Source organism: Passer montanus, unplaced genomic scaffold (assembly GCF_014805655.1).
Source record: "Passer montanus isolate IOZ18808 unplaced genomic scaffold, ASM1480565v1 scaffold29, whole genome shotgun sequence".
NCBI lineage: Eukaryota > Metazoa > Chordata > Aves > Passeriformes > Passeridae > Passer > Passer montanus.
This window is the reverse complement of record NW_024367596.1, coordinates 6,028,520-6,049,001: the sequence shown is the minus strand read 5'-3', so window position 1 is coordinate 6,049,001 and position 20,482 is coordinate 6,028,520. Positions and strand designations below refer to the sequence as shown.

Genomic DNA, 20,482 nt, shown 5'->3' with positions numbered 1-20,482 from the left:
AAGATTATAATGCGTGAACGTGTTAATGAGTGCCTTGCCACTTTTTCTTCCCCTCTTAAATTTCTTGATTTTCAGAAAATTTTGGAGCTAAACTGGATATAGTGTTCAAAATTATTGACTCTTTACATACCTAAAGCAGACAACCTAAACACCATTAGAGAGAAGAGAAAGTTGCCCACTTGGGCCACCAAAATAATTACACAAATAAATGTTGGACACCAAGTGATTTACAAATATGCTTCCTGGAGAGATTTAGGTTTCCATACATAACTCTGGTCTGCATTTAAATATTTTTCTTCATAAAGGAAGGAAAAATGCATGGGTTTGACCCTGAAGAAAATGAGTACTATGAGAGGATCCTACACCCAGAGACCTACCTAAGGCTTTGTGAAGCTGACGGATCCCATCTGCTTGTGTGATGATGCTCAGGTAGGAAAAATCTTCCTATGGTATATCCCAGGTGTTAGACTGAAGGTAAAATCCAGAAATGCTGCCTTAGAACTAGCATAATTCTCCGGCAATGTTCTATCCACCAAAAAAAAAAAAAAAAAAAAAAAAAAAAAAAGCACTACATTCATGACCATCTCTTTATTCACTGCCAGCTGCAGTAAAATCCAGTTCTGAAATTGAGTGTGGTGATGTGGATGCCCTATTATTTGAGCAGCACCAGAGCTGGGCTGGGATGTGTGGAGAGCCTTGGAATGAGCTGGATAACATCGGATGTTGCCATCGCATCCGTGCAGGGTTTGTGGTCATTGGGACTCTGCACGGGTGCCAATGTCCGGACATGAGAGTGCTGGACCATCGCCCAAGAGTGTGAAATGCTCTTGCAAAACCATTTTAAGATGGAAAGGGCTGCCCGGTGACGAATGTGGTTTTGATTAACAAAGCTCGCTTTCAAAAACAAACAATGCGGCCCTGTAGATGACAAACAGCATTTCAATTGTAAAAATGAGCAGCACCCAGATAGGACATTGCATTAGTGCTGCGGAGGATTATTTTCATTAAATGAAAGGCGAGGGCAGAGGCGGCAGCGGGGTGCCCGCGCGGGGCTGGATCCCGGTGCCAGGTGCCATCGCCAACCGCGACGGGCTGCGAGGAGAGAGGCAAAAACCACCATGTTACATCCTGCATTTACATAAGCTCCGTTGGCAGCGCAGTTTAATGTGTTTCCTAGAAAAGCTCCGCGGCCTGGGGCCTGCCGTGCCCGGGCGGCCTCCCCTTCGCTTCCCTCCCCTCCCGCACTGCCGGGCGCGGCGGGGCCGCCCTCAGGGAGCGGGTCCCCCTCCCCGACCCCCGCGCTGGACTCGTGTGGCCGGGCCGGGCCGCTCCTCCTCGCCTGGCCTCGCCTCCCGGCTCCGCTGCTTCCCTTCCTCCTTTCCTTCCCTCCCTTCCTTCCCTTCCCTTCCCTCCGCCGGCGCCCATTTCGGCGCGGCCGGGCACCCGGAGTGTCTGCGGGCCGCCGGCTGCTCCGCGCCGCTTGGCTCCTTCCCCCAGTAACAGCTCCCACATTCCGCCCCGATCCCTCCTCAATCTCAATCACACACACACATATTACTTTTTTTTTTTTTTTTTCTTTTTTTTATATNCCCACCCTCCCCTCCCCCGGCCCCTGGCTCGGATATAATTGAATATCACAGCGCTACGCGCTGGGTATTTTTTTTCCTTCCTCCTCCTGTGTGTGTGTGGTGGTTTTGTTGGTTTTTTTTTCCTGGTGTTTTTTTTTTCTCCTCCTCCTCTCGGTGTGGACACCTTAAAAATACATATATATATATATGTGTGTGTGTGTATATATATATATATATAATCGATAACTATACGCGTGTACACACACACACACTCACACAGGCAGGGATGTGCGCGTATATACACGCGGCGGTATAAAACACACGGGAGGAGGAGAGACAATCCAGGGTGAATTCCTCGTGCCTCCATTCCCTGGGAAAGGGGGGAGCAGCCGCTCGCAAGGTAAGAACCGGGGGGCTCCGAGCCCCGGGGGCGGGCAGGGGCCGGGGATGGGGGTGGGGGGCGGCCGCCCTGTTTGTGTCGGTGGAGGCGGGAGGGGGATGGGGCCAGGACGCCTCTGTGACCCCCCCGTCTTTATTAATATGTGTATATATACATGTATATATACACACAGACACACATATATATACACATATTTATCCCTTCCCCTCCCCCACCCCGCGCCGCTGGCTTCCCCTCCCCCACCCGCCTTCATTTTTTAAAATTAAAAAAAAATAAGGAAAGGTTTAATGGAGCGGGGGATGGGGGGGACACCGGCCTCGGCAGCGAATGGCACACGGGAGCCATGGCGAGAGGCCTATTTTTAGCCCGATTTGTGTGGAAGAGCGGCTTCCCCTCCCCCTCTTCCCGCATATTTACTTGGGGGGGGAGGGGAAGGGGGGCAGGGCCGGGTCGGGATGGGGGAGGGGAGGCCCTTCCCCTCCCCCACTCGCCGGAGTTCTCCCCCATCCCGATGTTCCTGGGGAGGGGATGCACCCGCACCCCCGGGCCATTCCCGATGTCCCCCCCCAGAGCCAAGTTATTGATCAGTTCGCCGGCGAACTTCGGGGCGGAACATGCAATAAATGCCTCGCGGTGGCAGGGAGCGGGCCCGGTTCGGGGCATGAAATAAGCTTTTATTTATCCATTTCCCAGCGTCTCTCCTTCCCAGGGCTTGTCCCTGTCCGAAACCCTGGTGTGAATTGTGCGTTGCATCAATTAGGGGGGCTTGCTGGCACGGTTGATGCAGTGTGCACTGTTTTCTTGGTGGAGGATTTAAGTCCTGAAATATGTGGCTTGTTATTGTTGTACCCTCGAAAGGGTTAAAAATTATCGTGTTGTTCCAGGTGAATTTAATCTTTCATCACCGAATTTCCTTTTAAGGCAGCTTGACAGAATAAAAGTCTCTCCCTCGCTTGTCTTTATCCCCAGAACAGCAAAACTTTGTCTGTGCTTTATGGCAGGGGCTGGTTGCTGCAGATGACACGTGAGTCTGGAGGAAAGTTTGGTTTGTAGGTCGCTGTGTAGGAAAGTGAAGTTTGCTGGTGAAGTTTTTACTACTCTCCAGTGTGCTCGACTTCCTCGTTTTCCTGTCTGTGTAAATCAAATTCCTAACTGATTTATGGGGGAGGGGATCACAAAACATATTCCTTCCTTATTGTTAAGGCATGGGAGGCATGATCAGGAGGAACAGGTCTTTGTTGCATAAAAAAAAGAGTTTAGTGGGCTTGTCTGACTTGCTTTGCTGTCCTTTTGTGCTAAAATAAATGTCTGAGCACGTTGTGTGCTTTAAAAAGGTTTTTTGCTGTTGATGGTCTGTACCCTTTGGGTGCTGTGAGTTGCGCTCCTTTAGCAGCACGGGCGCCATATGCAAAGTTGGTGTTGGGGTTTGGTTGTTCCTGGGCTTTGGGGCAGTTTGGTGCCCTCTTCTTGCTCTGAGTAACCCAAAGGCTTGTCCGTGTAAAGCTCACGTTGGGTTTGGGGCCTTCCTGTGGACATGTGCATTAACGAGTTTTTTGGAATATATTCTAAATGAGGACTGGGCTGCAGGCTCCAGTGTGTATCCTTAAATTTAAGTGAGTGGGTTTGTGTTCGTGGATGAGCTGTGAAGGGGTTTTTGCCCTTATCCATTGAAAAAAAACGGGCTGCTGATGGTGCTTAGGACACTGGTGGTGCCCTGTAATTGATCGAAACAAACTTTCTGTCGTTTTCTCTAGTGTTTTTTCTTCCTTTGTTTTTGTTTAAGGTCTAATGGAATGGTAACATTTTGTGTTATTTACCTAAAGTCACCTGAGCTGGTACATTGTTGCTATCTTAAGTTTTATTTGGGGAAGTTGGATTTTTCTCCATGAGAACTGTGTTTTCTGGTACTCTGTCTTGGGAGCGTGGTGGCCTGCCTCCCAAACTGTTATTGGGAACACCTGGAGAACACTTAGCTCTCATTCCTTGAGGAAAGGAGAAGGAAATGTAATTTAAATGTATGAAAGGAGTTGGGGTTTGGCTTTTGGGCTTTATAATTTATTTTTAAGACTTTGCAAGAGTGTATAGTTTTTGTTTGTTTGAATGTGCGCAGCCATAACGCGTGTTTGTACCATAAAGAATACAACAATTACAGAAGATTCTGTTGCTTAAGCTTTTTTCCCCCTCTTCAAACAGGTAGTTAAGATGTTTTTTTCTTGCGAGTTTCTTTTTTAATATGAATACTTCTTTCAGTTTTACTCTATATATGGTAATTATTGATGTTTGTGTAATGCTTTGAAGTTGTAAGGCAGGGTATAAGCACGAAGTACCCAACAGCAATACTTCATAGTCGTTTTCCCATCATGAAAGAGTTTGATGCTAAAAAGTGCTACAGCCCTAAGCATAGAGAGGCTCTGGATGGATTAGGGGAAATGGCCAAAATTGCTGATTATGTTGTTTTCAGATAATAGTTTTAAGTTAGGAAGAACCGATCTGAATAATGTAAAGCAAACTGAGTTACATTGCCTAACTTCATTTTGATCTGGAATTTAATAGAACGTGGACTTCACATTTGAGTCAGAACGTGTTTGCTGTTAGAAGTTTTGTAGTGGCAGTAAAGACCTGCATCCTACAAGGATGTAATCGTGCAGAAGTCAGGAAGTCCTGTAAAACACACAGCTTTGTGAACATCAGTGGTCTCGTTCAGCTGAATGAGCTCTGCAGCTGTCTGTGAAGTTGCTCCCAGAAGTTGGGTGTGTTTTGTATTAGTGGTGGGCAGTGGGATGTGAGTCTTTCATTACACTGATGCTGTTTTGGTACAACAGCACTGTAAAGTGTCTTGGGAAGGCTGAGGTGGTGGCGGGTGTGACACTTTTTCATCACTAATTCCTCTGCTCATTGGGAGTCCCAAGTGATAGTCACCCCTCTGGGTTTTGCTTGCTTTGCCTGTCTCCTCTGCCCCCCTGGTCCCCCAGCTGCTGAGGATTGTGGTGTCTGTGTGAATTCTGACACCTTGCTGGCGAGGACACTGCTGGCAGGCGGAGGAGAGACAGACACAAGTCTCCTGCCAGCTCTTCCCCTTCCCAGCTGGGATAAGGGGGTGGTGAAGTGGTTTGGTCTGTGCTTTGGGGAGGAGGGCAAGGACAGGGTGTGCTGCAGGTGGGTGTTGTGTCCATGCTGCAATATCGCGATACTGAGATGTGTCGTACCCAGGTGTGACTCATTGATCATGTAATTCACGTTGTTCATATCGAGTGGTGTGATACTGCTCTGTGTGCTGACCATCCTCACTGGGTGTGTGTTTGCACATGCCTGCACCCAGAGTTCAGGGTGTAATAATGACTGTATTTAGTGCCCTAAACATCAGCTCATGCAAGTAGCTGCAGGTTGGGGGAGAAGTGAAAGTGTGTGTGTGCACACTCTGTAATTATACATGTTTGGCTCCTGCAAAAAGTAACTGCTCTGAGAATATACTCATTGCATGCTCATTTTTAAATACAAATTTAAGTGTTTGTGTTAGGTGAAGGAGTGTCAGGAGCTTCCCATTAGGAACTATGATTGACAGCTTTTCTCTCTTTTTGAGTTGCATTGCTGCATTAATGTAGTAGTTTCAAATTAACAGGTGATGAAGAAACCATTTATATGTTTCTGCTATTGATTTAGCTACCCCTGTCCCAAATGTGCTCAGTTTTTTAAGTGCTCAAGTATGAATTTAGATGGTCTTAATTTCTGTAAAGTCACTTAATGACGAGTGACTTTACTAGAGAAAGGTTCAAGTGATCCCGAGCAGAGTAGATGGAGATGGCTTTATTCATTTCATAATTGGTTTCTTCTGAGATAAAGTGTGACAATGAAATGAGGAATAAGGAATGTCTTTTGATATGAAATTGTAGAGGAATATATCGGCTTTCCTTTAATTTTGCAAAATTGAATTAGCTAACTGGAGGTAAGAAGCAGTGAAAATGAGGCAGCATAGCTGTCACTTTGGGAGAGTTGATAGCTTGAGTGGACCAGGAAGTCTGGTCTGGAAATTGCCAATTTGTATGAAAACTGACAAACTTCTTAGGGTTCTGTCTTGTGGTATCTAGTCCAAGATGAGAAGGCCCTTTCCTTTCTTCTCGTAGTGAAAACAAGGCTGAACTTGTTTATACAAAATGCCCTAGAGTTTTAGTGGCCTTGTTTGAGCTCAGGTTAAAAGTTTCTTTGGTTCAGAAGGATCTACAGAACTGTAACTCAGCTTACACTCTGAAACATTTGTCTTTAGTACCTTACCACTTACCTTTCTGTGACATCCTTTAGACTTAACTTTTTATATTGATAAGGAGCCTTAAAAATAATTCTGCTTTGATGAGAAGTGGTCATTCCAGGGTGGAGGTTGTGTAATTGTAGGGGAAAATGCACGCACTGGCTGGGTGTGTTGGATTTTGCTGCCTTGGCTAGGCAAGGAGTGAAATTGCTGGTGTTGCAGCTCACACCTGCTCGCTTGCTTCTTGGATGGGCTGATCGCAGGGAAGACTTTAGAGTGCATTTATTTACCTGTAGAAATAGTAATCAGAAAGTCTGGTGAATTGGTGTAGCTTTCTGAAGAGTTTATTTAAAGACGCTCCAAAGTGATGAGGGGGAGTGTTATGGAATTGTCTTGGCCATTATATGCAATATCTTTCAGAGAGTCTTCTTTTACTTTGAATGTAATTGTGCGTGGCCAAACTCAGTGCTAAGTGGAGATACTGAGGTCCTTTGGAATAACTGGAATGTCAGAAGCAGCATCCCTAGGTATGCTATTGGCCTAACAAACCATTTTTTGAGGATAAGTAATGCAGGCAGATTGGGTGTCAGCCTGGCTGTGTGGTTCAGTGCCTACCCATGGCCCTTCCTTGTGCTCTGCTTGCCTCCAGGAGCTGGAGATTGGTGGCAGTGGGGATCTGGTCCCTGAATTTGTGCTGTAGTTGTGCTTGGTGCAAGCATGACTCCTTTTAAGAAGAGTGTAAGCTGGCATCTGCATCTCTAAAGTAAGATATTAATAGTCTTATTTTCAAAGATGCTGAGTCCCCGCAGTTGCATGTGAAGTTGGCAGTCTCTGTGTGTGCTTAGCATTTCTAAAAATCAACTCTTGTGTGTGGTTTGCAGGCTTTTGCAAACTCCCGTGAGGGTGTAGTTTCTGTTCCTGGGAGCAGTATTAGTAAAAGGCTATGTTGTGTGCTCTGACTTGTGTTTATTGTTGTAATTCTGAAGTCTCCATGTTGCAGAGGAGCAATCTTGCTTACTACTAATGTCTAGCAGTAAAAAATCAGAATCATCCAGAGGAAACAGTTGTGTGGGATTTTTTGTTTTATGATCTGGGGCTCTGTTCAATCTCTGTTCAATGTCAGTGTGTTACAGACGCTCTCCACAACCATGTGCCATATGCAGACACGCTGAGTGTCATTTCAGATCGCTGGAGGTGCCTTGCTGGAAGTTTGAGCTGGTGGGGTGTGAGTAGCAGACCTTCCCTTCCCCTTCAGTGGGGCAGTTGTCCCTGCAGTAATGCTGGTGCTTCTTTTAACCCTTTGTGGGTTTGGGAAATGATTAGGTCGCTTCTCTGGCTGCACGCAGATGGCTCTCATACCCCACTGACGTCAGGCTGATGGTTGATTTTTATGAATTGGGACTGTGAAAGTGGAAACTTTGCTCTGTGCACAGCTATGTGCCTGTTGGTGGTGACCAGAGAGCTGCAGAAAAGATCTCTGTGCTGCCTATTCCTGGAGCATTTCTCCAATGTTATGAGTTAAGGGTCAAATATTTACTGTTTGTGAAAATGTAGTGCTAAATACTGTGCCCAGTGCCAAAACCACAGAAATTGTCAAGGGCTAGAGTCCTAAATAGAACCCATCCTGAAAGTTGCATCCATTTGACATTAACAATGTTAAAAGTTCAGGCTCTTCACATGGGTGACCTATTGCCAGCAAACTGAGTGGGGAGTTATGGATGGTGAGCACATATGAGGTAGATTTGAGTCACCTGATGGTTCCCTAAAAGTACCAGGCAAAGAGGAGACAGTTTGATTTCCTGGAATAAGTTGCCCAGGCTGGCCGAGGAGTGGAATAACAAGTTTCATAGCTGTTTAGTGGTTTTTGGACAGACTGATTCATGCTTGAGTGTCAGCATGACTTCTGAAAATACAATTTTGCTTTGTAAAAATGGTATTTAAAAAAAGTCGTTATTTTTCATTTATTATTGATATTGGTCTAACTTACAGTCCTCTTGGACAAATGAGCTTTTTTGCCATTAACTTCAGCAGTTGAGAGAGGAGCTTACCTTAAAATACCCATTGATCTTAAGAGAGATGAGTGAGTCTGACCCTCCCCCCTGCTTTCTGGTCTCTCTAGCTCACAGTAAGCATGAGAACTTTTCCTCTTTTAGGTTATGTCTAAATTTGTGGGGGAAAAAATAGTTTTGATATTGCATAGACCTATGGGGGAAATAACAAGAGATCTGGGTCAAAAAAGTAGGACGTGCAAGATTTAGAGGCTGTTGAAGTGTATTTATTTGTCCTATATTAGGTTAAAGGAAGTATTGGTGCTCTCAGTTTGGCAACGTGTCCTTCAGTCTGCGGTGTGCTGTAAAGGGAAGACAACTGCTAAACAATGAATCACCACTAATTTCTGTATGGATGTTCACATTCTTCTCTAGTGCAGAAATTTCTGCTTGTGTGTCAACACAAACACATTTTGCTAAATACAGACTCTTGGAGATAAATTTTAATTGGGCTGTGCTTTGTAAAAATATGGATTTTTTTTTTTGCCATGATGATATTTGTGATTTTCTAATTTATCAGATTTTATAATTTTTACTGTATTTATAAAGCAAAGTTAGTGCAAATGTGGATGGAGGAAAATGAGGGATGGTGTGGTTAAACCATCTATTAATGCTGACATCAAATAAATTGTGCTAGAAGCATATCTTGTGTAGCAATGGATTAGCTGGGGGTTATAGAAGTTTACAGAACAACATGAATGTTTTCTTGATGCTGACATGGTACCTGATTTTCCATTTTATTTTGAAGGCACAACTAAATTTCACAATCTGGTGTCTTGTTTAGACTGCAAGTATCTATCATTGTGGGCATGAAAAAAGTCAGCAATACGAAACTTCAGTATGTTGAGTTGTGACAAAACTTAAATACAATGAAACAACCTACTAAGCAGTTTTGGTGAGCTTGATCTGATAGCAGGAATGGATATCTAAATGTAGCTGATTAATAGAAGCCAACTTATTTTTCTTTTTTTTTTTTTTTAACAGCTTTTGCCTTTATAGTAAATATTTGTCACAGTTGTTTGAGTTGTAAGAAAAATGCTTTGTATTTCTGTGAATGTCTTCCAGGGCAGATTGTGAATGGCCTTTGATTACATTAGAAATATCAATGTTATCTTGCTGTTGGCAAAATCCACGTTAGTTGGTTTTTCTGCTGTCTACATGTGCAAGGTTATTTTTTACTTATCCTAGTTCATCAAGGCCCTTTGTAAGATTCTTTCTTACAGTACATATAGTACACATTAAATACATTAGCAATTAAGTTTTAAGAGTCTCTTCTATAAAAATAAAACAAAAAGCCCTCTTTACCACTGGGTCATCCCTTGAGGTGCCTGGGCAGCACAGCCCTCCTAGGTGTATTATTTTCTGGTGAGACGGGCATTGCTTTTGTCTTAAAAATGAACCCTCTCTTTGTGTGGTTCTGTGGGCTGGTTGTGAAAGCACCAAATTCAATTTTCCCATAGCCTGGTGTTGTCCCAGTGCCTGGAATACAGCTCAGGTCCCATGTTGGAGAGATCCTCACAGCTTCCGTGTGCTGGGGACTTCCAGAGATCCTGTGCATCGACAGAAATGGTGGGAAGAATTAAAACAAAATACATGAAAGATAAAGGGATGGAAACTTTCATAGGTAGCCAGGGAAAACACTCTGGATGTGTTTTGACTCGCTCTTTGACGTTGTGGATGACTTCATACGCGAGGCTCGGAGGGTATGTGAAATGCAGTGTCAGACTCCAGCTAGGAGAACGTCCCTTACGTAGGCTGAGATCTGTCTGTTGTGCCAGCAGCGAGGTTGTGTGTGTTGGACACTGCTGCAGAGCTCCAGAAAGCTCCATTGATGGTGTTAGAATATGTGAAATTTCATTTGTGTGCTAAATGTGCCTCCCACGTACCCAGCTGCGGCCTGGGCCTGTAACCCTGTAACTACCTGCTTGTGGAACAGAGTTTTTTCAAGGTGAAAAGAAAGAAATGCACAGGTTTTAAAAACACATTCAGAGATCAGGTTAGTCAGATTTCATTTGTGTTAATGTTCCTGTAAATGGTGAAAGTTTGGAACTGCAACGTACTTCCGTGTGCCTGTTGCTGCCTAGTTGTATTTGTTAATCTGATGCTGCTGGGCCTACTGGTGTTCTGTGTAATTAAAACAACCCCCCAAGCCTCCCCGTGTGTGATAAAAAGACAAGTGGTGCAAGATTGTGCTGCTTTTTTTATTTCTGAATTAACCCCTTCCAAGTGTCAGGGTGGCTCTGCCTTTTCCTCTTGGCTCTGGCTCCTTGTCCATGCTGTAGTGGGAAAGAGGCGAATAAGTGTTGTGAACTGGCAGTTTCACCATTTTATTCTTACCCCTTCCTAAGGCTTTATTTGGTTTTTCTAATCATTCCCCACCTGTGTGTGTGTTTTGGTTTTTTTTCCTGGCCTTTCTCTGTCCTTTTTGTTATTTTGGACTTTTGCGTTCTCCCCATCTGTTCTCTTGTCAGTCCTTTACATCAAATTGGTGCCTTTTTGTTTCTGTTCTCTGGATCTTCTCTGCTTTCTTCCTCTTTCTCAGAATGTTAAATACATATGCAGGACTCAGTCCTAGGTAGCCCTCTTGAACTGGAGGGGTTGAATGGGTTTGGATGATGTAGCCTGAGTCAGTGGTGGAGCAGAACCTGCTGGGGAAGTTTCATTTTCCTGTGTGTGCCCCTGGCAGCGAGCAGGAGGTGAGCAAGGGGCCTGCCTGCGGGCACATGGGTGGTTGGGATGGGCACACAGGGCAGGAAATGCAGAGGACAAATTTTGGCAGTGCTCTTACACGATAAAAATAATCTTGGCTCTAGGCATATAGGTGAAAAGAAAGAAATGCACAAGTTTTAAAAACACATTCAGAGATCAGGTTAGTCAGATTTCATTTGTGTTAATGTTCCTGTAAATGGTGAAAGTTTGGAACTGCAACGTACTTCCGTGTGCCTGTTGCTGCCTAGTTGTATTTGTTAATCTGATGCTGCTGGGCCTACTGGTGTTCTGTGTAATTAAAATAACCCCCTAAGCCTCCCCGTGTGTGATAAAAAGACAAGTGGTGCAAGATTGTGCTGCTTTTTTTATTTCTGAATTAACCCCTTCCAAGTGTCAGGGTGGCTCTGCCTTTTCCTCTTGGCTCTGGCTCCTTGTCCATGCTGTAGTGGGAAAGAGGCGAATAAGTGTTGTGAACTGGCAGTTTCACCATTTTATTCTTACCCCTTCCTAAGGCTTTATTTGGTTTTTCTAATCATTCCCCACCTGTGTGTGTGTGTTTTGGTTTTTTTTTCCTGGCCTTTCTCTGTCCTTTTTGTTATTTTGGACTTTTGCGTTCTCCCCATCTGTTCTCTTGTCAGTCCTTTACATCAAATTGGTGCCTTTTTGTTTCTGTTCTCTGGATCTTCTCTGCTTTCTTCCTCTTTCTCAAAATGTTAAATACATATGCAGGACTCAGTCCTAGGTAGCCCTCTTGAACTGGAGGGGTTGAATGGGTTTGGATGATGTAGCCTGAGTCAGTGGTGGAGCAGAACCTGCTGGGGAAGTTTCATTTTCCTGTGTGTGCCCCTGGCAGCAAGCAGGAGGTGAGCAAGGGGCCTGCCTGCGGGCACATGGGTGGTTGGGATGGGCACACAGGGCAGGAAATGCAGAGGACAAATTTTGGCAGTGCTCTTACACGATAAAAATAATCTTGGCTCTAGGCATATAGCATTGATCCAACTCTTGATGAAGTCAGAGGGAGGCTTTGGAGGGAGTTGGTGTGAGCATTTAGTACAGACACGAAAAGCTGAGGAAGTTGGAGTGAAAACCTCAGCGCAAGGTGGGGTTGGCTTTGGGCTTTTCAAAATAAGGGGTTTTATGCAAGAACTTTTTATTGACATTGTGACTTAAAATTAGTGAAAACAAAGTCAGTCATGGTGAAATCAGTGGCAGCCTTATCTTATTGTTTTTATTGTGGGTAGTGTTGACAAGTCACATGCCCCATTGTTCTGGGTGAACAAACAGGGCTTTGAGGCTGCGGGCTGGGACGTGCGCACAGGCGCCTTTGTCCTGCGTGGAACTGCGACTTCGGAGCCGAGCCATTTGTCCCTAAAGAGTTCACACCACAAACTGCATGGTAAAACGCTCTCCTGCTTGATAGCTAAACACCATTTTTGTTTCATGTCTTCTTGTCCAGAACATAAGAAAATAAACACAGGCGACTTAATGGATTATAAACTCTCTCCTACCTCGTTGCACTAAAACCTATGGATAGCAGGCTTGTGTTCTGGCTCCAGAGTTGGATGTGCTTGGGACTGAGAGAATGGAGAATGTGCTTTTGAGAAAGTTAATAAAAGATATTTGCTTGAAAGTCTTCCAGGTGTAAGTCCTTTACCTTTTAAGGCTGGTGACACTTGAGACAATAATAGTATAGTGAACCTCATTTGTATTGAAGTCACAGTTTTGTGGATCATCTCTAAATTACTCATGCTGTTTATAAATCCCTATAATCAGGATATGTGTAGTGTAACTAAGATGGATGCAGTAGAGACTGGCTGCAGGAGCAGACTTGGCACATGTAGGCTGTGGATGTAGTCATCCAGCCGTATCTGGGGGAGAATTCCATTGAAATTGCTGTGAGTTTTGCTTAAGGAAGAGCAGAAAGATTAGTCCTCCCTGCCTACAGTGATTTTTATTTTTTTATTATGTTATTGTTTTTAGTACGTCTTAACAATGCCTGTGTAGTTCATTGTCTGGTCCAGTATTTTTGATTTATAGAATAAATGTGGTTGTGGTTTGGGGTTTTTTTTTGTTTGTTTTGCCTTTTTTTTTTTTTTTTTTTAAATCAGCATATAGTCTTGATTTTTCCTCTTTAGAAACTGGTGCTTGCAGTGTGTCTTATACCTCTACAAGACTCATCACCAAAATGATCTTGAATTGTCAGAGCTCCACAGTAGGTATTACCAAGTTGCTTTCATGTGTAATGGCACGGAAGGTGGTAGAAACTTTCAAGCTGGTAGAAATTCTCGTAGCAATCTTGACTGTGTGTCGACAGTGTCAGCTGTGTGTCCATCTGCTCTGTCGTATTAGAAAACTTCCCCAGTTTGGGTGGCTTGCAGGCAGTCTGTAAAATACTGCTTTAATTTCGATGCAGGATGAATGGCAAATTTTGGCATCCTGATGTGGGTGTAATACAGCAATGGAATATATTCCGTGGGTTACTGCTCAAGGTTTTCAGACTTGGGTGGTTTTTTTTTTGAGCATGACTGCAGTTTGTTTACGCAGCCCCTTCATAGGAACTGCTTGATAGAGGGAATTATGGAATTACTTTCTGGTTATAAATTCTCTCCATATATTTCCACAGGCCTGTGTAGCTCTGTGGTGGATTCCCAGAGGCACACCTCCATCCCCCACACCCACAATTTTGCTCTTCTGAGTTGACCTAATATATGAGTATGTGGCAGATAATTGTGTTTATTTTTTGTTTATATCACTGAAGATTTTCTGTCCACATAATGATTAGGACAGAAAGCTGGTGTCAGGATTATCTGTTATTTCTGCCACTGCATGACCTTCGCAAATGGATTAACAAATTCACCCATGCACCAGTGATTTAATACTTAACAGGAGCTTTTTCAGACCAGTTCAGTGCCCTGAGATCTTCTGGTGAAAGGCAGTGTAGGTAGCAGTGTAAAGTGGCTTTTGTTTAATTTTTCAGTCTCTGCTTACTCAGAGTTTTCAGTTTAAGCAAGTACTCCATTTTAATTTATAGGTTTTGTCTGTGTCTTAGTTTTCTGTTGGACAGAACGTGGTCCTTCACATTGGAAATATTTTCTAGTAGTGCTAGGACATATTGAAACTAGGCTACTTGGTCAATAAATTTAGGTGTGTTTCTGTCCTTAGTAATGTGGAAATGCAACCTTATATGAAGTATTAAGATGCCTGTGCTTTTTCTGGACCCTGGCAGAGTTTTGGGAGTGAGGAAAGGCAGAACTTTCTCATTGGAGCCACTTCAGGAATGGGTTTTGGAGAACAGCTACTCAAGCAGCCACTTATCCCAGCACTGGGGGTTGGAAAGGGGTGGTGGGACCCTTGACCTCGTTCTTGGTGGAGTAGAGGCACAAAAAAGTTTCTGTCCTCTAATGTGGTATATTGAGCCCTCTGCCATGCTGAGACAGATTTATGGGTCCTAAAGTCATCATCTCTGGAAGGATGTGTTAAACCCAACAGCTGTTTTGGTGGGGAGAGGGGATTAAAGTCCAGGTAGTTTTGCTGCACCAGTTTACAGCCTGGCTCCACAAACACTGGCGTTGCTACCGTGGAGGCTGTGGCTGAGCCATTGGAGTGAATGTGGTTGGATGAGGGTGGGCCATGAACTCCTTATCTCAGCTCTGCTATCAGGCAGAATCTCCTCAGAGCACAGTGGGCCAGCTGATAGCTCAGCCAGTCTGTCCATACAGGCTGTGACTGCTTGGGTTTGCCCATACATAAAATACACATAAATCTTTGCCATGTGCATGTAATTTCATTTGGGTGACTCTTCCTTTATAGCTTCCTAAATGATTCTTGTTTATAAGTTTAACTATAAACTAATTTACAAGCTTTTATGAAAATCTCTTTTTATGCCCTTTGCTGGGAGCCAGTGGTGTTTTCCTGGTCTGAGGAGATTGATTTCTGGTGAATGTTTTCATTGTTGGTATAGGTGTCTCCTGAAGCACATCTTGGTCCTGGCTGTCACAACTGGGCATGTGACACTGATGAGCAGACATTCGCTGTTAAATTATCTTATTTTCATCTGCTGAAAAAAATGACATTTTAGGGAGTGTTGTAGTTCTAGGGAGTCTCTTCACTTTGGGAGTAGTAGCCAAAGTTGTATACATTTGGGTTTTGCTATTATAAATTATACTTCTCTGTGGTGACTTTTCTTATTTTCACCATATCTACCTTGAGCGGTATCTCTGGTTAATTTGAAAAGAAAGTCCTGCTAGCACTTAAATAAATACCTTGAACTTTGCAAAGATGTATTTACACACACTGGCAGCATGGGTTGAAGTTAAAAGTGGAAATTTACAGTACGCTCACATTTTTTTTGGAATGACTCCAGGAAGAAAGTGTCTGATTCCTGTTTAGAGTAATATATATCTATATATCAGCTGATATAGCTGTTGGTGTAGTCAAGCCCTAATTGTTTAAAAAAATATCACTTAAGTGTGATTCTTTGGTATATTTAGAAGAGCTGAGTGAAGTCCTTTCTTGGTTGAACCATTTTCTTGTGATCTCAGGCAGTTTGCATGTTCTTCCTAAGAAATATATTATTGCTCCATTGAAGTCAATTCAGGTTCTCTGGAAGTAATCCAACCTTCAGGAAAGAAAAATATTAGTGTGCATGTTGAGGGAAAGGGTTTCCCTTTATTTCGGAATTTGCTTGTCATGTGTAGCAAATAAGCCATTTTCAGACACATTAAGGCTCTGTGAAACTAATTTTCAGCGCTGACAGTTTTCTAGTCCTGGGTTAAGCAGAAAGATTTAAATTTAATGTTTCCAATTTTTTTTTGTTTTAAATAGGAAGGGATATGTATATTTGCTCAGTTATAATTTGAGTGCCCTGAGTGTTTCAGGGTAACAGAAAAATGAACCATTTGAAATGCTGAGGATGACAGGGTTTTTTGAGCCAGTCATTTGTTTCAGTGTCTGAAATGTGTTGTTGCCAGTTTAAATGTTGAACTTTATGGAAGTAGCCTTTGCTTGGAAGCCTTAAATATTTGCAATGTGTTGTTTATTTGGTTTATGAAGTTTTGTGCCATTTGAAGGCTGGTTTTTGTTTTAGCAATGGGTTTTGGCAGAGCACATTCTAGCATATGTAGTCAGTCATAAACAAACTAGAGACCACTAACGCTTTCATCCTGTGGCTGTAGGAAAGCATGTAAGGTTAAATTAAAACTGTCTGTCTGACTGTGCTTCTTGGACCTGTGCTCCACTGAGACCTTCGGGATGCTCATGATAAAATTCTGTGCCTTCTGTCACTAAAGCAGTGACTCTCTTTTGGTTTTTTCAACTTTAACCTTTTAATCAAGGAGGGATTTTCAGGTTTCCAGGCTTGGTTTGTAGCTGGAGACCAGCGCTGCACACGCAGAGCTGTCCGAGCTGGGCGCTGGTTCTCCAGAGCGTGTGGAGCTCCAGTGGTTTCTGCAGGATTTGATGTGCTTCCCGGGGGAGGGCAGGGGTTTGGCAGGAGCCTGCCCTTCGGTAGCTGTGTGCTCTTGGAAGTTACGCAAGCTGGGTCATTTAGCCGGATTGTGAAGCCTGCAGAGGGCTGCACAAGGGCGGAGGTGAGGAGCCCTGGAGAGGAGCCCCAGGATCAAGGGCTCTCCTCCCAGGGCTGCCGAGGGTGGGTGTGGAGTGCCCGGGCGAGGCTGTCACCCCACGGGCAGGACACAGCGAGGACACTCGGGGTGGCCTGTGCACAGGAGAAGAGCTTGGAGCCTTCCCCTCAACACAGGGTTGACCTTCTCCAGGAAGCTGCCACCCAGCCTGGGACCTGCCCTTCGTCCTCTCCTCCAAACCCATGGCATTCTTCCTACACCTGTTCAAAGCACTTCAGTGCTGCTTCTGAACCAAATGCTGTCTTCGCCTCCCTGTCATTGCAATCATAGAGCTGCAGTTTAGAAATCATTATATTTTTTAATATTTGCACATATTTCAGTCTATTTTCCTAAATATTTAATTTAGGCTTTTAACACCTTAATGACTTAAAGCCTCAGCTGGTTTTGTTTAGAGCTATTTCTTCCTCAGGCAGAAATCAGACCAAAAATGTTTTTTCTATAGAAAAGTTTGTGAAGAAAAAGCTCTCTGGTAGCATTTCTGAGTTGTTGAGATTAGCTCTGAATTTCCAGATAATGTAATTTTCTTTTTTAAAAGAGGTCCCCTCCCCCCTCCCCGGCAAGCCCTAAAGTATTCTTTGTGTGAATGTACTATATGATCTCTAATTATATGATCACATACCATTCCACAAATAGTGCAATACAATAGCATAGAATTATTTCTAGGATCTGGTAGAGGTCTATTCACTAGACTACCTTAAACCCTGAGCTTGCAAGTTGTTTTGTGTAAATTGACTCCTTCGCCTCCCAGAAGCCCTGTTTACTGTAGCTCTGCCTTAAGCCCAGGTTCAAAGCTTGTTATGGAATCAGGGTTTGGGATGTCAGCCTTGAAAGTTGCCATTTAACTGCTCTCATACAGCACATGCATATTAAGTAGGATAGCAGAATAACAGTGAAATTGCTCACCTAGGTCTGCAGATGAATTACCATAATTAACTGCTTCTTCCCATGAATTGCACCTAACGAAGGCTGTGCTGTTGGCTGAAAGTAAATTGCATAATGCATTGCTGTTGACTAAATTATTTACATACCTTAGAGAGGAGATGGTATAAAAAGGCTGCAGAGCAAGTGCCCAGACCATTATGAAAAAGAAATGGGGGGAGGGAATCACAGCTAGAATGTGGTGTAGCCTGCCTTCTCCTGGGTCACCCAGGAGCTCTGTGTCCTGTTTGCAACACACTGTGTGCCTCCATGGTTACATATTTATCACACTGCATTGCATAATGTATGTGTGGAGAAAGCAGAGTTAGATCTGTGCACACAGCCTTGGGCCTGCTCTTAAAAAGAGTGTGCCTGTGTAGTTATAAATTGCTAAAAATGACTTTTTTTTTTTTTCTTTTCTCCCCCTGTGTAACTGGTCCCAAAATATCTGAAGTCAAAAGCAGAATGTGGCTTAAAAAATCAATTATAAACCAAACTGGACAATTTTTAAGTGCTTGCTGTTCTGTGTTTACCTGTGAAGTGTCCTTTGTGTGCCCGTTGTGAGGTGGTTGAGGATTAAGCTATATCCATTATGTGGTTTTTTAAACTTCTTATTTAGCCAAGAACTGTTTTCAAAGAGCTGAATTTGGATCTGCTATCCTTTTGTTGTCTTGTGGAATGCTGTGCAGCTCTATTTATTACAACTTACTAAAAAAGATGGCTCTACTGCATAGAAATTACATACACTAATTTACCAGAGGAGTCAGACAATAAATACATGTGTGAGCTGCTCCATGCACACAGTGGTAACACCAGAATAACTGCAGCAGCTGAACATGGGCTCCATCAGAGGTGGTGTTCTGTGTTAGAATTTTCCAAAACAAGGCTTGTCACAGCTTCTGTTTTCCATAGGCAAAAACCAGTCTGGAATTGCAGATCTTGATACCTAATTTTCTGGGGGTTTGCTTTGGTCTGGGACTTTGTTTTGGGCCTAATCTTGACGAAATCCTTGACAAAACATGGAAATGCTTATTTTTTTCCCCCTGTGCATGGGGTTGTCCATCCCTCTGCCTCCATCACAGAGTGGCTCAGGATGGACAAAGGAAGCTGTGAGTGGGGTCACGGCCCTCACAGAAACTCAGTTGTTTATGTGATCACTTCTGGTCATGGTCCCAGTGGAAATGTGGTTGCAGTGGGGAAAAGCTTTGTAAAAACAACTCCGCTGAGGAAATTGGATCACAAATAATTTTTTATAAGTAGGCCAAAACATTGCGTGATAAGGTTTGTATTGAGTAGGCTCCCTTTTCTTGCCAAATTAGCAGGAATAGGTCAGCTTTTGTGATAACAGCAACAAGAAATATTAGTCAGTTGTTTTTTGGGTTTGGGGTTTTTTTTTTACCTATTAAAAATTGTTCTTGAAAAGCTTTATTTCCTGTTTGAGACCATGTGCTTGAAGTTTGGCAAAGATATGATCTTTGTGTCGGCAGGGGATATTTTTGGCTTGGTTTTGTTTTGGATTTGTTTTGTTGGTTTGGGGTTTTTTATTGTTGGTAGGGCTATTGTGTAAAACATAAATCTGACATAGGCAACCTTAGTTTTTGCATTTCTAATAGACTGTTCAGGCTGCTGAAACACTTATTGTGGAGAAGGTGTGTTTAGTATTAAAAAGCGATAAATGACAAAAACCCATTAATTGGTTTGCAGGCAAAAGTGTAAAAATAGCAGAACAGGCTTGGAAATAAAATACATCAATGCTACCTAACATTTGTGACATACTTAACAAATTATGACAAAACATTTTTAACAAACACTTTTCTCCAACATTTCAGAACACGTCACACATGGTTCCTGCACTGTACACTTCCTAATGATGAGTGATTAACACTGCTGCAAATACATCCTGTCCAAAAAAATGCCACAGAGGAAATTTTGTTTTGTGTATGTAGGTTTTGAGTTTTTTTTAATATTATGTTTCCTATTTATATTTTTAGAGAATGATCCAAATTTAATTTATGGGGAAAAAAAGGGAGATTTCCATGGAAAGGTTTTGAGATTTGCAGTGAACAGAAAGGGAATCTGCTCATGGTTATTACAGTCCTTCAGACACAGTGAATCTTGAAATCACTGCTGAAGGATGGAGCCTTTTCTGCTGTTCTTCTGTTGTTGTTTGTCACTGAACTTCTGAGCTATTATTTAGTTGAGAGGGATGATCAGAAAGGACAGCAAAGATCTTGGAAACACCCTGCTAGAAATATCTGAACTGGGGTGTTGCAAAGGCATATTTTCTTTTAGAGGACTGGAAGAGAAGACCAGGACCATGAGAATGTAGAGGAAGGGGAGAAGTAGCATTAATTCTGGTTCTTGCTCTTCCCTTTGGAACACAGATTCCGTGAGTGCCTGAGTTCAGTGCCCAGCCTTAACGTGGTGGGAACTTCACCAGCTTCCTTGTTCTGTCTGTTAACAACCAACTGATTTAGGGTCATGAGTGTTTTACAGGACATGGGCACCTGATGTGGCACTGCCTATGGGACATCAGTGTTCTGGGGTTTAATTGTGCCTTGTTGTGTGCAGGTTGAACTTCAGTGAAAAAATTGTGCAGAAGGAAAGATAGAGACAGAGGAAAGTGTGCATGGAATTACTGATGTTACGTTGTCTGGGAGGAGAAATGGTAATTGCAGAATGTGGAATAATTGTCTCCAAATTTGTTTGGTTTTTTGGTGGGTTGGATGAAGATTTTTGTTTTCCAGAAAAATTGAGAGAAAGGTCACAAAGGCTGAAATGAGGAAGTTTTATGCAAAGCCTTGGGGCAGTAAGAACCTGCTATGAAGCATGAGTAGAGGGGACAAGACTTTACATTCAGTGTATAATTGTAGGTATGGAACAATTGTGAATTTGCAGGTGAGAAAATACTGTACTTTGCATCAGGCTTTCCAAGTCCCAGTTGAGCAAGGATG

At 43.2% G+C, this 20,482-nt stretch overlaps 1 protein-coding gene across 3 annotated transcripts in view; it reads left to right on the top strand.

The window, feature by feature from the left end:
* Positions 1-1,598: 1,598 nt before the first annotated feature.
* Positions 1,599-20,482, top strand: part of TBL1XR1 (TBL1X receptor 1) — a 108,874-nt gene continuing 89,990 nt past the window's right edge. For 2 of the 3 annotated variants that reach the window (XM_039713501.1, XM_039713499.1), the window contains exon 1: positions 1,599-1,968. The gene's annotated coding sequence lies outside the window, so the exon portion shown is untranslated. Of the gene's footprint in view, positions 1,969-2,954; positions 2,993-20,482 lie in introns of those variants that run through there. The other variant, XM_039713500.1, reaches the window with a different exon arrangement.